Below are 18,161 nucleotides of genomic sequence, written 5' to 3' on the forward strand. Positions count from 1 at the left end.
GGCGCTGGTGGCTCACGCTTGTAATCCTAGCTATTCAGGAGGCTGAGATCTGAGGATCCCAGTTCAAAGTCAGCCCAGGCAGGAACATCTGTGAGACTCATTTCCAATTAACCACCAGAAAACTGGAAGTGGCTCCGTGGCCCAAGTGGTAGAGTACTATCCTTGAGCTGAGGAGCTCAGGGACAAGTGCCCAGGCCCAGAGTTCAAGCCCCACAACTGACAAAAAGAGAAAAAAAAAGCCTGGAAATGGAGAAAAGATCATGAGCCATTTAAGCCAGAGCCTCCACTTTCATCTCTGTGCTGTTGTGTCTCTTCACTGCAGTAGTTCTCAAGTAAGGTGCTATACAATGACTGCTCAGTAAATGTCTGTTATTATTCTTAAGATGCTATGCCCACATTGAGCTTTTCCTACGCTCTCCCAAGATAAAATGCCATCCAGAAAACAGTTCCAAGTCCTGCTTCCTACGTGATTCTTGTAAATAAATTCATCTTTCAAAACATGGCTTTCAATATCTGAAGGAGTATAGAATTTGACCTAGGATTCTCTACTTTATCAATGTCTTAGAACTTAATCAATAGTAACATTTAAAGAGGAAGAAATCTCCCAGCTCAGCCTGTTAGCAGAAGAAACATTCTCATCCCAAGGAATTAGTTACTGCGCCTCCGAACAGAGAGATGGACTCTGCTCAGTTGCCTGGTCCATAATCTTTCAGAACACTTACAGGGTCTGGTTTGTGTTGGCCTGACTTCCCATCACGTTCTCTTCCTCGTATTTCTGGCCAGAGCCCTGTTACCTCTATAGGAAACGAAGAATAGGGTTGGATATGTTAAAGCACAAAACAGAAATGCAGATATCTGATAATACAGAATAGGCCTCTATAGAATGAGCTCTTGGTCCCCAGGGCTGTTAAGGAGCAAAGTTTTGTCACCGAACTAAGCTAAAGTGCTGTAATTAAAACTAGGGGCTTCTCTCTCGATGGGAGAGGCTGGTATAGTACTTCCTGAATACTTCCACAGACCAAAGATGCATTCATTGGGGCTAGGAAGTTGGCTCAGTGGTAGAGCGCTTGCCTTGCATGCCTGAGGCCCTGGGTTCGATTCCTCAGCACCACATAAGAAAAAAGAAAAAAAAGCCGGAAGTGGCGCTGTGGCTCAAGTGGTAGAGCGCTAGCCTTGAGCTGAAGAGCTGAGGGACAGTGCCCAGGCCCAGAGTTCCGGACCCAAAAAAAAAGAAAAACAAAGATGATGCATTCATTTGTCTGAATAAATTTACAGAGGGGCATGGCTGAACAGGTTATAATTGCTCACAGCAGAACCCCTCAGGTCTTATTGGAACCTCTGGGCCCAGGGTGGCGTCTCTGAAGTGTCTGTAACTGAAGGAGTCTGAGATTACAGGCATGCACAACCATATTTAGCCTCTTAACAAAATTCCTAACAAAAATTCCATAACTAATTCAACAGCACCAAGTGAAAATGGTTTTTTTTTTTTTTTTTTGGCAGGGGGAGGGCGGGGACAGAACCCATACTATTTCATATCTGGCCAAAGGTACAAACTCAGACTTTATTACACATAACTGAAATTTCTTCTTGAAGGGAACCTACCCCAACCCTTCCCGCTCCCAGCCCAGGAAAGTTACTCCTGTGGTATTTTCAGCTTGGCCCAAACCGCACTAAGTCATGTCCATGTGGGGCACACAGCAAATGCAAGACAGACGCCTCAGTGCGGGGATAGATGTGGCCCTGCAGCAGCAAACTAACAAACTGCAGTTTCTATGCATTGTGATGTCCACGACATGGGACTCCTGGAGGGCACCAGCCATCCCAGCTGCTCAGGAGGCTGAGATTTGAGGACTATGGTTCAAAGCCACATCAAAAGGAGTCTCACTGGAAAGTCTGTAAGGCTTTTATCTCCAATTAACCACCAAAAAGCCAGACATGGAGCTGTGACTCAAGTGGTGGAGTGGCAGCCTTGAGCTAAAAAGGCCAGGAACCTGTGTTCTAGCCCTAGGACTGGCAAACATACACACAAGAGATACCCCTTTGAGCCCATCTTGATTCATTACTATTCTGGCTGTTATATTGACCTCTGCAGCCCACTCCTAGGCCTTAGAGTCTCAGACTTTCCTGCCCTGCATGGCTTTGAACCTGGATCCTCAGATCTTAGCCTCCTGAGTAGCTAGGATTACAGGTGTGAGCCACCACCTGTGCCTGGATTTTTCTTTCCTTTTGTTAACATTAGCTACAAAGATAACAAAACTCAAAATGTCTGGATACTTTGAAGCCAGGTTAGAGTGTAATTTCATTGTCTGAATCCACTTACAAGAGGTCAAGCTGTTGGGGGAAGTGTGAAACCTTCTTTTTTTGTGGGGGGGGGGGGGTCCGGTCGTGGGGCCTGAACTCTGGGCCTGGGAGCTGTCCCTCAGCTCTTCAGCTCAAGGCTAGCGCTCTACCACTTAAGCCACAACACCTCTTCCGGCCTTTTTCTTTTTGCTTATGTGGTGCTGACGATTGAACCCAGGGCCTCATGCATGCAAGACAAGCGCTCTACCACTGAGCCACCTTCCCAGCCCCTGAAACATTCTTTTAAAAATGTTAACTTTCCTCTCAATGCCTCCAATTCCTAAACCCCTACTTCAACTGTGCCTGTAGCCCATGATTTCCTGTAGAGCTCCAGTTCTGCATAAAACTATGATCCTATGTTTAGACCCAATTCTACTGAGTCAGCTTTGACTGACTCAGTAGCTCCAGCCACAAGAACAGAAAACACTGCACATTTAGCAACAAGACAAAGAAACTATAGCCTCATTATGGCTAGAAAGTACTGAAGCATTATCCCCTGTGCTTTGCCACATCCCCTGTGGTACATGCCACCACAGATCTGTCTGTCTGTTACAGTAAGACCGTTCAAACAGCTTCATGAGACTGGGTGTTGTGGTATACACCTGTAATCCCAGCACCCAGGAGGCTAAGGCAGGAGGATCACGCATTTGAGGCCAGTCTAGGCTACTTAGTCTTAGTCCATGCAGCTCAGTGACAAATACCTGAGAGAAGGAATTTAAGCAGAGGAGAGGCTGGGCTCACAGTTGGGCTGCTGCAGTCCATGTCCAGCAGGTGCCAGTGCTCTCAGGCCTGTGATGAATCAGAGCATCATGGTAGGCAGGAAGTGGGACCAGCGAGGGCCAGGAGGAAGGGGCTGGGGACTGGAGGTCTTCCTCTGGTGAGGCCTCACCCCTTCGAGTTCCTACCAATTCCTGAAACAATGTCAGAAGCTAAGAACCATGACTTCCACACAGGAGCCTGAAGAGGACCTTCTGCTCAAGGACAACTACACAATAGCCACTATACCACAACAACTCTGCCGCCACTGTAAGGCGCGGGCTCCTAGCCCCCATTTTCTTGGCCTGAAAATGTGAGGAGTTGAAATACAAGAAAATATCTAAGATTACATCCAATAAAAAAACAAAAACAAAAAACGCTGTTTTGTGGGGCTGCCACAAGGGGACGACTTTGAGGTCCAGCCTGCCTCAGCGCCAGGATGCCCCTAGAACCAAGTAAACACTGCCATCTCGTGGCAGCGTCTCTGAGCTTCACCCATGTGGTATTTACATGTGGGTGTCGGTGCACACCCATCTAGCTAGTCTCTCTATATACATACATATATATTGGTTGGACTATGGGGCTTGATCTCAGGCACTGTGCCTGAGATCCTCTTTTCAAGGCTCCTGTGATTATCGGTGCCCTGCTGGCTATTACCCTATCATTCTACCACTTTCAGCCACAGCGCCACTTCCAGTTTTCTGGTAGTTAATTGGAGATAATAGTGTCATGGACTTTGCTGCCTGGGTTGGCGTTAAGCTGCAATCCTCAGATCTCAGCCTTCTGAGTAGCTTGGGTTACAGGCGTGAGCCACCAGCACCCCAGCTATCTGGTCAATATTGATAGCAGGCTGCTATGTACCAGGGACTACAGTGAACACTGAGCTAGACACTACTCTCCCTGGTGCTTCTTACCTCCCAGTGGGGGCAGACAGCCCAGTTCTCTCAGCCACAGACACTGCACTCCGGCATCTCAAATCTGGAAAGGTGAAAACTTTTCCTCTAATTCTTAGTATTTCTAAATCCATAAACTAAGTGTTGAAATGTGCTGAAGTGTTTTTCTGTTATCAAATACCATGAAAAATAAACTACAATGTAAATGTTTGAACTTTTGGTTTGGTTTGCAATACTGGAGATCACACGCAAAGGCCTCATGAACACAGCCCTAGCCCACACATGGCATCTGGAGTCTTGTATTTTTATTCTGGAGTCCATTCCTTTTTTTCCTCCGTCTGGTAGAATTGGGAGCATTGGGGTTTGAACGTGTAACCAGCACCTCCATCTCCTGCCCACCGTGGGCAGAATGACTTCTAGCATTGCTTAGAAATGCAACGAGCCTGTGGAAGCTTGTCCAATCTTGCTTGAAATCACATACCAACCCCACACAGCAGGAAGTCCCTGCTCCGGGCAAGGGCGCCGCCACCTCCTGTGTTTATAGGTATTATATAAGAGAGAAGGGAGTGGAGAGACATCACAGATTTTTCTGAGGTCAACTAAACCTTGAAAACTGGTTAAAAATAGTTATTCAGAATTTACTTGCTGCGGACCTCTTAGAGCTTTTGGAGGCCAGAGCCCACGCGGTGAAGCACACAGGCTCCGCCAGGCTGGCCTGGAAGTCCCCATACAGAGCACCTGGCCAGGCCCCCTGGGACACACCTGCATACCAGCACCTGTCTCAGGGCGGGGGACCAGCTGCAAGGAACTAAATCACAAATACTCTGTTGAAATCATTCTATTTGGCCATTCTGGATTTTTTTGGTTTGTTGGGCTTGAACCTAAGTGCGGTCCCTGAGCCTTTTTTGCTCAAGGATAGCGCTCCATCACTTGAGCCAGAGCTCCACATTTGGCTTTTTTGAAGTGGCTAATTGGGGATGAGTCTCACGGACTTTCCTGCCCAGGCTGCCTTAGAACCGCGACACTCAAGTCACTAAGAGGTTTTACGCCAGAAAGGAATGAGCTTGGATTGTTGGGGGAGGAGGGGACCCACAGGCCGGACTTCAGGCAAGGCCGCCCTCTCCTGGCCGAGCAAGCTACCCCCATCAGCACCTGGGGAATGTGGCATCCAACCCTAGATGGGGTTCTCTAATCTCAGTGGCAAGGTCAGGGACCTCAGGGAAGCCATCTGCATTGAAGATGCCCCCACATCTCCCCACCAGAGCACAGCCATGCAGGGCCACCGTGAAATGTACTAAAGCAGCACATTTCAGTGGCTATTTTAATCCCCAAACCCTTAACTGTCACCTCTTGAAAGAGCCAGGTGTGTAGAGCATGCTTGTAATTCCTGTGATGTGTAATACCTGAACTTGGGGGGTAGAGATTGTGAGGCCAGGGGACTACACAGCAAGATGCTGTCTGAGCCCAGCACTGTGGCCACGCCTGTAATCCCAGCTACTCAGGAGGCTGAGATCTGAGGATCACAGCTAGCCTGGGCAATAAAGCCCATAACTTATCCACAATTAACTACCAAAAAAGCTGGAAGTGGTGCTGTGGCTCAAGTGGTAGAACACTAGCCTTGAACACAAGAGCTCAGGGACAGCACCCAGGACTGGCACACACGCACAAGGTGTCTGCAATGAATGAGTGGATGAGGGAAGAGGTTGGGACAGGAGAGAAGAGGACGACTTCATAGGAAAATGCTGCCTAACACGAATGAACGAGGGAGGAGGGAGGGACAGAAGAGAGAGTTTAGGGCTGGGAGCTCAGTGTAGAGCGTTTGTCTAACACGTGAGGCCTGGACTTCACTCCTCAGCACTGTAAGAAAAATGGGGGGGGGGGGGGGTAGTTGTGTACCTGTGTTCTAATTCTGCTTGGAGAGCAGAGCCATGGGGAAATATGCTGGCACGTGTGGCCTACTTTTGCTTTCCTCTGTAATTGAGAGTTCAAGTACTCTCTCTTGAGAGCTACTTGATTCGTGCCTATTGAATGAACAGCCTCTATGCACTGGGCCCACCCTGAGGTGCGTCGCAGGGCAGGCAGCTGAGCCTGGACTTCCTGTCCGCATGGGGCCTACCTTGATTTGCTTCAATTACTGTTTATATGATGCTCGCTTTGGCCACCCCAGGACATGCTGAGCAAACAGGGTTTGAAAAGTCTCACTAGGCAGCTCAGGACATTCCTTCACCTGACCATGGAGCCCACGGGGGCCTCAAACTCCACCTGGTGACCTGCAGCCTCCACCGGCTGCATGCGGGCACGCAGGCCGGCCGCGCCAGCAGGGCTGCTGCACTGTGGTGGTGGGAGCCTCTCTCCCCTCCCCCTCCTGCCCCAGTCTCCACACTCCAGCTGCTTCTCCTCCCTTCCACGTTTATAAATCAGCGTCTCGTTCTCACTATGAGGTGAATGACTTAGAACCCCAAACTGCTGTTTGGAAAGGAGCGAAGTACAAGGCTTTGTGTCTGGCTGTGATCCTCACAGCCAGTGGGAGGCTAAAGGCTTTCTTCCTGGAATTTCTTCCCCCACTGGAAACTGCAACCCACAGGAAGTCACCAGTTGATGGGGAGACCAGGCCACTCACGGGAGGAGTGTTGGAGAGAATCTGCAGCCCGGGGCAGGAGGTGGGGGGCGGGGGAGCAGGCGGCCATCCTTTGCCCTAGATCCCAGGTGGGCCAGGCAAAGAGCACTCTCCCGCAGTCATGAAGTAGGCAAGGCTCCTCTGCACCGGGTACCCCACGCGCCCAGAGCAGTTTGGGAATAACCAGCTCCTGGAGAAGTCACTGCAAGCTGCAGAGTTCTGGGGGGACAGAGAGGTGACCGTCCTGGGACTTGAACTCAGGGCCTGGGCGCTGTCCCTGAGATTTTAATCCAGGCTAAGCGCTCTCCCACTTGAGCCACAGCTCTGCTTCTGGCCTTTTGGGTGATTCATTGGAGAAAGGAGTCGCATAGACTTTCCTGCCCAGACCAGCTTCGAACCACAATCCTCATATCTCAGCCTCCCGAGTAACTAGGATTAGTGTGAGCCACCGGTGCAGGGCCCAAGCCAGGCTTTTCAAGCTGGCCAGCCACGGGCAAGCGCTGTGGGATAGCTCATCACCACTGTTGCCGTTGCCTTGGCTTTATGAGTATACAAACCATAGAAACGAGCATTCAACCTATGAAGAAATAGCAGGTCTGGACACCCTCACTGTCTGGGCATCACGGCTTGAGTGCACCAGTGGAACAATCTAGAACAGAGGAAGAGAACAGCAGAGAGCAAAGGAACATCCTCGCTCAAGGCAATGTGGCCTGTTGCCCAGTGGTGGTGGACAGCTTACCCTCCTGGTTGTTCCCACCATGGCCGCCAAGGGGCAGCAACTCTGGGAGCTGAGGGAGCACAGGGCCCCAGGCTCTCAGGGTGCCTTGAATCAGTGGTGTTCTTACTAAGTACTCAGTGCTCAGCACCGCAGACCACGCATCTGTGAAGCGGGCAGTCCCCCGCCCCCATCACATCACCTTTCACCTACTGGAAAATAAGCCACCCATTGTTTGAGAAGGAAAAATCCAATTTGTTCTGCCAAAGTCACTTATTATAGTGGAGTAAAACCAGGCTAATTCACTCTGCAATAAATCTTGGAGGGAATGCAGTTAGTGAGGGATCATTTTTCAGATTTCAGTATGTAGGCCTCAATTTGCTTTAAAAAAAATTAAGGCATAAACTGGAAAAAAATATATGAACCTGATTCTTTTTCCAGCGTTTAAAAGATATGGAAACATAAAATTTAAGGGGAAAAGTAATAGCAGGTTTCACATCTGTGGATTCATTTTAGCATTGCACTAGAAAGACAATTTGAGACTTTTTAGTCTTGCCTGTACTTGTCCACATTTTATCACTGAGAGGAGACATAATCTACTTCAATGGCCCCGTCGGTATGGCTGGTGTAGCTCAGTGGTCGAGTCCTTACCTGCCTTGTGAAAGCCCAGGGTTCGAGTCCCAGCACCACAAAACAACAAAATCATTTAAAATGCAAAAAAGGCCCACTGTGTGTCCAACCCCCGCGGTTCCTTTCATGGACATCTGCAGCCCACAATTCCCAGTTCTGCCAAGAATGAGCTCCGGTGAGTAGGCCTGAATCAGTTCCCTGAAATTCCCATGGCTTGGCCAGACTGCCCAGTGCAAAAGGCTGGCAATCACGGAAGTCTCTGGAAGCCTGGGGAGGAGTGGGTTTCCATATCCTTCTCCCAGGAGCCCACTTGCCTTTGATAAGAAACTTCTCAGGGAATTCCACAGGAATAAAACACGATGTGCAGAGGAGAGGTGGGAGTGTTGGTTAGGAGCAAATGAGCATTGAGAAGTGTTGGTGGCTCACACCTATGACCCTGGCTACTCAGGAGGCTGAGATCTGAGGATCGACGTTTGAAGCCAGCCTGAGCAGGAAAGTCCATGAGTCTTTTTTTTTTTGGTCAATCACGGGGCTTGAACTCTGGGCCTGGGCGCTGTCACCTTGAGCTCTTCAGCTTAAGGTGAGTGCTCTACCACTTCAGCCATAACACCACTTCCAGTTTTCTGGTGGTTAATTGGAGATAAGTGTCTCATGGACTTTGCTGCCCAGGCTGGTTTTGAACCATGATCCTCAGATCTCAGCCTCCTGAGTAGCTAGGATTACAGGTGTGAGCCACCGGCGCCCATCTTCCATGGGACTCTTGTCTCCAGTCAATCAGCAAATAGAAGTAGAGTTCTGGCTGAAGTGGTAAGCACTAGCCAGCCTTGAGGGAGAAAAGCTAAGGGACAATGGCCAGGCCCCGAATTCAAACCCTACGATGAGCAGGTATGTACATGCATGCACGTGCACACACGCGCGCGCACACACACAAAGGCCTGCACGACTGTTCTAGGACAGCAGCAGTTGTGGGGACAGCGTGGACGTGATTAAATGCCCGGATTAAAATATCACAGTCTGACGAAGAGCGTGGCAATGTGGGCAGAAGAGAACACTAAGTGTAAAGGGAGACTTGAGAGTGGGCGCTGTGGCTACTGGCTGCAATCCTACCTATGCAGGAGTCTGAGACCAGCAGATGATAGTTCAGGCCCAGGGCAAAAGTTCAAAAGAATCCTCAGCCCACAGCTAGCTGGGTGAGGTGGCACACACTCAAGGCTGGGACCAGGAGGACCCGGGTTCCAGGCCAGCCTGGAAGATCATCATCATACAGTCATGGTATCTGGAAGATAGTGCATGCACAACTGTGTACACTCACTCCTGAAGCATTCCAAAGAGAATGGCTGTCACGAGAGCAGTGTGGGCGCCTCTTGTTGAGGGGAGGGGCTCTCAGAACCCAGGTCCAGGCTGGGCAGGATCTGGGAGTAAGCAGCAGCTCACGAAAGTAGCCAGGCCTGGCTGGCAGGTGTGCTTGGCCTAACAAACTAGAGGCCTGACTAGAGGAAAGTGGGAAATACTCCTGTAGACCTTCTCCCGGGGCCCCTGTGCTCCCTGGGCCCCGCCCTCCACCCAGTCATTCTCTCCATGCCACCAGCCTAGGCGCAGGCCACAGGGTGTTCCGAGCAGGGGACCTGCTGTGCCCCCATCCCACCCAGCCCCTCTGCAAGAGCCCCTGAGCCTGCTTCAGGCCTCTGAGTGCCTATTTCCAGTCAGGCCTGGGGTCTGTCCAGTGGTCCTTGAACTCTGTGCGCCTCGTTTTCCCTGGTGAGCAGTGGCTTGTAGTCACGATCCCCTGGTCTCGGCCGTACGCCCTTCCCATGGTGTGCAGATGCTTCCTGGAGACAACACTCTGAAACTCAGTGGACACTAGACCATTGGAGGAAGTGGTTGGAGCTGGAGCCTTCCTCTCTCCTCACTTCCAGCCACGGTGTGTGAACGAACTTGCCATGGTGTTCTGCATCATGCCGGCCAAAGCAACAGGGCCTGGTGAGTGCCAGCCTATGCTTCTCCTGATGGCGTGCTGGAGTGCTGCTGGAGTGCTGATGAAATGATGGAGTGGTGGAGTGATGGAGTGGTAGAGTGATGGAGTGCTGGAGTACTGATGAGTGCTGGTGGAGTGCTGGAGTGCTGGTGGAGTGCTGGAGTGCTGGTGGAGTGCTGGTGGAGTGCTGGAGTGCTGGTGGAGGGCTGGTGGAGTACTGGTGGAGTGCTGCTGGAGTGCTGGTGGAGTGCTGGAGTGCTGGTGGAGTCCTGGCGGAGTGCTGGTGGAGTGCTGGTGGAGTGCTGGCGGAGTGCTGGTGGAGTGCTGCTGGAGTGCTGCTGGAGTGCTGGAGTGCTGCTGGAGTGCTGGAGTGCTGGTGGAGTGCTGGTGGAGTGCTGGCGGAGTGCTGGTGGAGTGCTGGTGGAGTGCTGGAGTGCTGGTGGAGTGCTGGAGTGCTGGCGGAGTGCTGGAGTGCTGGTGGAGTGCTGGAGTGCTGCTGAAGTGCTGGAGTGCTGGTGGAGTGCTGCTGGAGTGCTGGAGTGCTGCTGGAGTGCTGGAGTGCTGCTGGAGTGCTGCTGGAGTGCTGCTGGAGTGCTGCTGGAGTGCTGGTGGAGTGCTGGAGTGCTGGAGTGCTGCTGGAGTGCTGGAGTGCTGCTGGAGTGCTGGAGTGCTGGTGGAGTGCTGGAGTGCTGCTGGAGTGCTGGTGGAGTGCTGGAGTGCTGGAGTGCTGCTGGAGTGCTGGAGTGCTGCTGGAGTGCTGGCGGAGTGCTGGAGTGCTGGTGGAGTGCTGGAGTGCTGCTGGAGTGCTGGAGTGCTGGAGTGCTGGTGGAGTGCTGGAGTGCTGCTGGAGTGCTGCTGGAGTGCTGCTGGAGTGCTGGTGGAGTGCTGGAGTGCTGGAGTGCTGCTGGAGTGCTGGAGTGCTGCTGGAGTGCTGGAGTGCTGCTGGAGTGCTGGAGTGCTGGTGGAGTGCTGGAGTGCTGGTGGAGTGCTGGAGTGCTGGAGTGCTGCTGGAGTGCTGGAGTGCTGCTGGAGTGCTGGCGGAGTGCTGGAGTGCTGGTGGAGTGCTGGAGTGCTGGTGGAGTGCTGGAGTGCTGGAGTGCTGGTGGAGTGCTGGAGTGCTGGTGGAGTGCTGGTGGAGTGCTGCTGGAGTGCTGGTGGAGTGCTGGTGGAGTGCTGGAGTGCTGGTGGAGTGCTGGAGTGCTGCTGGAGTGCTGGTGGAGTGCTGGTGGAGTGCTGGTGGAGTGCTGCTGGAGTGCTGCTGGAGTGCTGGTGGAGTGCTGGAGTGCTGCTGGAGTGCTGGAGTGCTGCTGGAGTGCTGGCGGAGTGCTGGAGTGCTGCTGGAGTGCTGGAGTGCTGCTGGAGTGCTGGAGTGCTGCTGGAGTGCTGCTGGAGTGCTGCTGGAGTGCTGCTGGAGTGCTGGTGGAGTGCTGGAGTGCTGGTGGAGTGCTGGTGGAGTGCTGGAGTGCTGGTGGAGTGCTGGTGGAGTGCTGGAGTGCTGGTGGAGTGCTGGAGTGCTGGTGGAGTGCTGGTGGAGGGGTGGTGGAGTGCTGGTGGAGGGGTGGATGGTTGGTGGAGTGCTGGTGGAGGGGTGGATGGGTGGTGGAGTGCTGGTGGAGGGGTGAAGCTCTTGGGGGATGTTCTCCTATATGCAGGATTCAGTCATTTCCTGTCGCTACTGGCCTCAGAGAGGGAAGATTCCCCCACTTGGATCTTAGGGTGAGAGGACATTTTGGAGTGTGCAAAAACTTTCAAGTGTAAATGGCACATTGTTAAGCAAGATTTGTCTTCCTGAGAATGTGGAAGTGTTTTTACCCTGAGCAGGTGTGTAATTCCCACTCCACAGGGGCTCTGTGCAGGGATGACAGTCTTTTTCCTTGGTCCTAGGGCTTGAAAATCTGGGCCTGGGCACTGTCTCTGCACTCCTTTCACTCAAGGTAGCCACTTAACATTTGAGCCACAGCGGCAGTGCTGTTTTGCTGAGTAGTTTACTGGAGATTAAGAGTCACAGACTTTCCTGCCCAGGCTGGCTTTGAACCACGATCCTCGGATCTCAGCTTCCTGAGTAGCTAGGATGGCAGGCGTGAGCCACCGGCGCCCGGCTTCTTTTCCTCCTCAACCTGGAATTGGCCTTTTGGCAGTGGCCTCTTTCTGCCTGTCCATAGGGAACTAATAGTTCTTTTAGTTCTATTCTTCTGGTTTTAGTGCAGTGCTTGAGACAGGGTCTGATGTGACTTAGGAAGGTCTAGAACTCCTTCCTCAGCTCCTGGAGCTTGCAGACCTGACTTCTAAAACAATACTTTCCTAACATCAACCAACAGGACCTTGTTCTAGAATGCCTGAAAGCAGAGACGACATCGTTTCAAAGACATGTGCTCCATCTGCAGGTGTGGGCAGAGTGCCAAGAAGGAAACAACCAAGGCCAGGTGGGAGCAGCGGAGGTAGAAGTCCGTCTCCACCGAGGGGGCTGTGGGGAGGCGCCTCACCCCCAGATGGTGTTCCTAAGGCCCAGGCAGGCGAAGTGTGAGTGTGGGCATGCTGGGAACTGAACCCACAGCCTTGCACACCCTAGACAAGGCCTCCAACACGCTGATCCTGCCTCACTTGAAAACCAATCACTGCTCACTTACAAGGGAAGTTCACTCTTCACCTGCCCCCCACCCGGCAGGCTGGGGAAAGGGGACAGCAGGCCGTCATTTCTCCTAGAGAACGTCAAGGCCATTCTACTGGAAAACAAGAAAAGGCACTTTCAAGTAGAGTTCGCAAGCAGGCTGTCCACTCCGTCTTGTGTTAGAAGCTGGCCCCAACCTCTCAGCTAGCGGGCCCGCGTCCTGTGGAAAGAGCCTGTGCATCCGTTGTGGAGGAAAGAATTCCTTCTATGGAACTAGGTGGGGGTCCTTGGATGCAGATTCTGGGGTTCACTTGTTAGCCTAAATCAATACCAAAGCTAGCCAGTCCTGCTTGTGGAAGCGCTGGTCAGTCCAGGGAGGTCCGGGAACAGCAACTTGGGGCAGGGCCTGGAGTGCACCGTACACACGTGTGAATGTTTTGAAGCAAGTGTAAAAAGCCAGTGAGAGCAATCTAAGCCAAGTCCAAGTTGCCGGTCTCAGCAAGGCACAAACCCGGGTGGGCGCTGGTGGGCCACCCTAGCTGAGCCGTGCTAATTGAAGCTGAGATGCCAGATTCCTTGCTATGATGCTAGAGGAGTAACTCAAGTGGACGGAACGGGACAGTTGGGGAGAATTCTCAGGAGGTGAACTGCTCCATCTTGTCTCGGCTGTGTGGAAAAACACTGCAAAGAGGAAGGAACGCCAGCCAGTTTCTACAGGTCAGCATGGGGGGGTGGGAAGATGTCCCAAGTGACATGCCCGCTGATTTCACCCATGGCAGCAGACACCGGGCAGAGCCACTATGCTGTGCGTGTTCTATGCAACGATGAAACTCTCGGACCGGCAGAGGCAGGACTCAGCAAACTGGGACCAGAAGGAGGCACAGACCACTTAGGAAGATGCCTTCCTGCATCCCAGGAAGAAAAGCGAGCCCCACAGAGCCCGGGCGCCCCGCGACCCCCCCCCCCCCCCCCGGCTGGTGAGGGCTGCTGCCTGGGAGTGGAGGCGACATCTGCAGACCCATTCTTCAAAAAGGAAAGCGATGTCACAAGACAGCCGAGCATTTTGATAAAAACAAAGTGGACTAAAAAACTTGGTTCAAGACAGGCCGGGCATCCGTGGCTCATGCTTGTAATCTTAGCTATACAGGAAGCTGAGATTTGTGGATCATGGTTCGAAGCCAACCAAGGCAAGGAAGTCGACTTTTTTTTGGCCAGTCCTGGGGGTTGAACTCAGGCCTGGGCACTGTCCCTGAGCTTCTTTTGCTCAAGATTAGCACTCTACCACTTGAACCACAGTGCCACTTCCGGCTTTTTCTGTTTATATGATACTGAGGAATCGAACCCAGGGCTTCATGCATGCTAGGCAAGCACTCTACCACTGAGCCACCTTCCAAGCCCCATGTGAGACCTCTTACCACAAATAAGCTACCAAAAGGCCATTAGTGGAGCTGTGGCTAAAGTGGTAGCACCAAGCAAAACAGCAGCTCAGGGAGACTACCCAGGCCCTGAGTTCAAGCCCCCGTACTGACACATACGCACACATATAACTAAATTGTTAGGTTGCTATGTATTTATGGCTCACCAAACCCAAATTCTTGCTTCTCCTCAAATATTGTATTTATTTTCCTGCCTTTTGCACTTTCTTTGGCTACTACACGATCCCATCTGTTGTGTTAGTCAAAAGCACCTCCCCCGACCCAGGATCTGACCTATCAATCACAAAAGGCCCCGCCTCTCTGACCAGAGTGCACAGGGCTTCAAAAAATGGGATGGAAGAGTCATGGCCCATCAGGGAACCTAAAAATGTCCCTTGGTCCTGGAGCAGTGCCTTGTGGCACTCTATGCTGGAGTGCGAAGTCCAGCCCACTGGGGGCAGGGGGTAGAGGGCAGGTAACCAATGCCGAGGGACGCCTCTCTAGATCTGCCGCATTTAACAGGAAAGAGCAAACGGCTCCTGCAAATGCTCAGGCCTGAGCCATTTTGGTGATTTTGGAAGACTGCTGGGAGTTTGGAGTTCTTTTTCTTTTGCCTTAAGCTTGTGTTACATTTCACTCACATGACCCCTGTTCTGGTCAGCGCCGGCCGCTGAGGCCCACCAAGGCGTCCCACACAGGGGCGCTCAGAGCGAGCTGGTGTGCGCCCGCCGTGGTGAACAAGCGTGCTTCCTTCTTTTGGGCATAGAATCCCACAGAAATTCCTTTAGCCTAGAACAGAAGAGACATGTGATGTGTCCAAAGGACTGCATCCTCAAGCAGCACTGTCTCCACATGCAGCGCTGGCCAGACCCAGGGAAGGACACCAGGGACTTGGTGCATGGGGCTTTCAGTATGGTGTGCATGCGTGTGCATGTATGTACACACACACACACACACACACACACACACACACACACACACACACACACACACACACACAGAACTCATTTTGTTGGTCCCAGGACTTAAACTCAAGGTCTGGGTGCCAGTTCTGAGCTTCATTTTGCTCGAGGCTAACACTCTACCACTTGAGCCATACCATCACTTCCAGCTTGTTCTATAATTGCAGATAAAGAGTCTCAGGGACTTTCCTGCCTGGGGCTGGCTTTGAACATTGATTCTTTTATCTCAGCTTCCAGAGTAGCTAGGATTGTAGGCTTGAGCCATAGGTGCCAGGCAATTATGTAGTAGATTCTCCAAAGGCCATGGCGCAGATAATGTGGATAAAGGTGTGACACACAACTCTCAAAAGCACGTTAAGAGCTGCAAGAGGCTACTCCTACTCAGAACAAAGCCCTGCCCAAGTTGTGTCTTTTGGGGATGCTAATTGCATTGCCTAGGCTTGGCCCTAAACTCCTGAGCTGGAAGGATCTTCCTACTTCAGCCTCCTGATTGGCTGGGCTTGAGCTGTCAGCCTCCAGATCTCAGCCTCCTGAGTGGCTAGGTTTATAGACATGAGCCACCACTGCTTGGCTTTTCCGTGTTTTGAAGACAGGGTCTTGCTCTGTTGCCTGGGCTCAGGTGATCCTCTTGAGCAGACCCTCAGTTCAGAGACTAAAGAGGAGAGACAGCAGATCACCGCAGCCCTGAACACAGCACACCAACAGCTGGCGGTGGGATGCAGCGGTATGGTGGCACCCACCTGGCCACTGTGGAGTGGACAAAAGACCCTGGAGCCAATGGGAACAGCCCACTGCAGCTGGGACAAGGAGGGGCTCAAAAAACAGAAATCAAAAGGATCAAACACAACCACCAGCTTACCAACAGCCCTGAGAACACAGTGCCGTCACCCACCAGCTCACCAACCACCAGCTTACCAACAGCCCTGAGAACACAGCGCCGTCACCCAGGCTTCCTGTCAGCACCAGTGATGGTCATCCACCTTGCCAAGAAGCAGCGCTCACAGCAGGCACGTTAGACGAGTCAGGTGAGCCCCTTCCTCTGGCTCCGGGGAATGAATCTCAGGATTCCTCACCCAGGACCCATGGCCACTACGCTTTACACACCGGATAAGGCTCCGCAAAGCCAGCGTTCTGGACGTCATCTACAGCGGAGTCAAGCTTTTGGATTTGCCTCCTGAATGCATGCATCAGCAGCTGAGGCTATCACCCATTTCCAAAAACAGGCCTACCTCTCAGCCAACATGCAAGGCAGCCTGCCCCACCCCCGTGCTGGTCCTGGGGCTTGAACTCAGGGTTTGGACATGGTGTGTGAGCTGTTTCTGCTCAAGGCTGGCACTGGAGCTGAAAGGCCCACTTGTGGGTTTTTGGGGGGTTAATTGGAGGGAAGAGTCTCACGGACTTTTCTGCCTGGGCTGGCTTTAAGCTGTGATCCTCAGATCTCAGCCTCCTCAGGAGCGAGGACCGCAGGTGTGAGCTGCTGGCTCCTGGCTGTCCTGCCATGCACTAGTGTGAATGTCCTTTAAAGAAATAAAACCAAAGGTCATTTGAAAGACAGTGTCACATTGGTCTCAGTTCCCACTGTGTCCTTAAAGAATGAAGAAGACATGTTCTACCATGAGGATGCGGTAGGTCAAGACCAAAGCTCGATGTCAGGAGCTTTTACACTTTCAAGTTCCAAGTCCCACGTGTGACTGGAGGAAACAGCAGCTCCTCACTGCCTGCCCACTACCACTCTACCGCCTTCACAACTAGCTCTTGTTCTGCAGGAAAAGTTCACCAAAAAACCCAAAAAATAATCTTACCAACTGTTGAAAACAAGGAGAAGGGTTTAAGGAAAGAATATATTTGAATCACAAAAAACAAACAAAAAGGTATTACATAAAGAAAAATAATGTAACAAATTCATGTTAAGTACCTAGTATGAGCATGCGCTTAACATCTACAACAAAAAAGGTAACATCGGTACTAATATATATATATATAAAATATATTTGACAAGTGTGTATTAAAGACATCTCTAATATAAAACATTTAAAATGTGGAGAATACTTTTTTTCAAGATACAGAAAATAACTGTTAAGATAGACATACCCACACAGTTCTTATAAAACCACGCCTACAAAGACAGAATTCATCTGAGCTCTTCCCGCAGACAGACAGGCTGTGGGAGGGCTCCGCCCACTCCCTACTGCTCCACCCAGCTCTGCCCTGCATGCAATCAGAAGGCCACATCTCATTTCCTGTCTTCCTGGCACGTTCCACACACAACGCACCTACTGGAGGATTGGAAACACCAACACCATGTGTATCAAAGCCACTGCCTTGCTTTCTTCGCTTTCTTTGCTTTTTTTTTTTTTTAATGCACTATATTTAGAAAATGGTTACTACAAAAATAGTGCTCTGGTCAACATGGAATTCCCAAATCAATGTGCTCCTTCACTCATGAGTTTGCTAAGAAGCCGTGACTTTAAAAGAACACAACTGTAAAAAGCTGATTAATTTAAAGATTATAAAATTGGTTTATTGCAAAAGAAATTCAAGAATAACCAGTTAAATTCTTACTCCATGCTACCCAACACAAGCGAGAGGCGCTACCCCTTCTAGGTCAGGAACCAAGGCCCACAAAGAAGCCTGCTTGCAGGCTGTTACTGGGAGAAAGAAAGCAGGGTGAGGGCAGCTGCGGACCGGGAAGCCGGGCTGCGGAACGCTGAGGTAAAACCACGCCGGGGCGCGAGGGGAGAAGGCTGCACACGTGGCCCTGGGTCCATGGGAGAGACGGAAGTTTTAGAGCGCCTACTGCCTTGAGCGACAGCAGGAGGCAAGGTACGTCTGTGCTGAAGAGAACGCCGTCCATCCAGGTCTATCCTGTCCCACACTCTCTCCAGAGCCCACTCCCACCCCCACCCCTCCGCTAAAGCTGCTCTGCCCATAGAGAAGACGCCGTCCAAGCTGGGCTTACTGGTAGACGCAGCCCCCACCTCCCCACATTCTCCATTCTGTGCTGCAGGTAGAAGTTCATCACTGTTCTAAACCCAGTGCCTCTGCATAGGCCCATTCCTGCCCCCCAGACTTCATTCAGCATTGAATCTTTTGGCTACTTTTTAATAAAATCCTTAAGAGTCAATTACTATGAAAGATCAACCTACTGATCATTATATATAATACAGGGCTTGCAGCTTCTGAACACTCTAAGTACTTAAAATTGCTTCCACCTTCCAAAGCAAAGGGCCAAAATACTTACGATTTTTGT

Source organism: Dipodomys spectabilis, unplaced genomic scaffold (genome assembly GCF_019054845.1).
Source record: "Dipodomys spectabilis isolate Male_0828 unplaced genomic scaffold, ASM1905484v1 ptg000076l, whole genome shotgun sequence".
Classification (NCBI taxonomy): Eukaryota; Metazoa; Chordata; class Mammalia; order Rodentia; family Heteromyidae; genus Dipodomys; species Dipodomys spectabilis.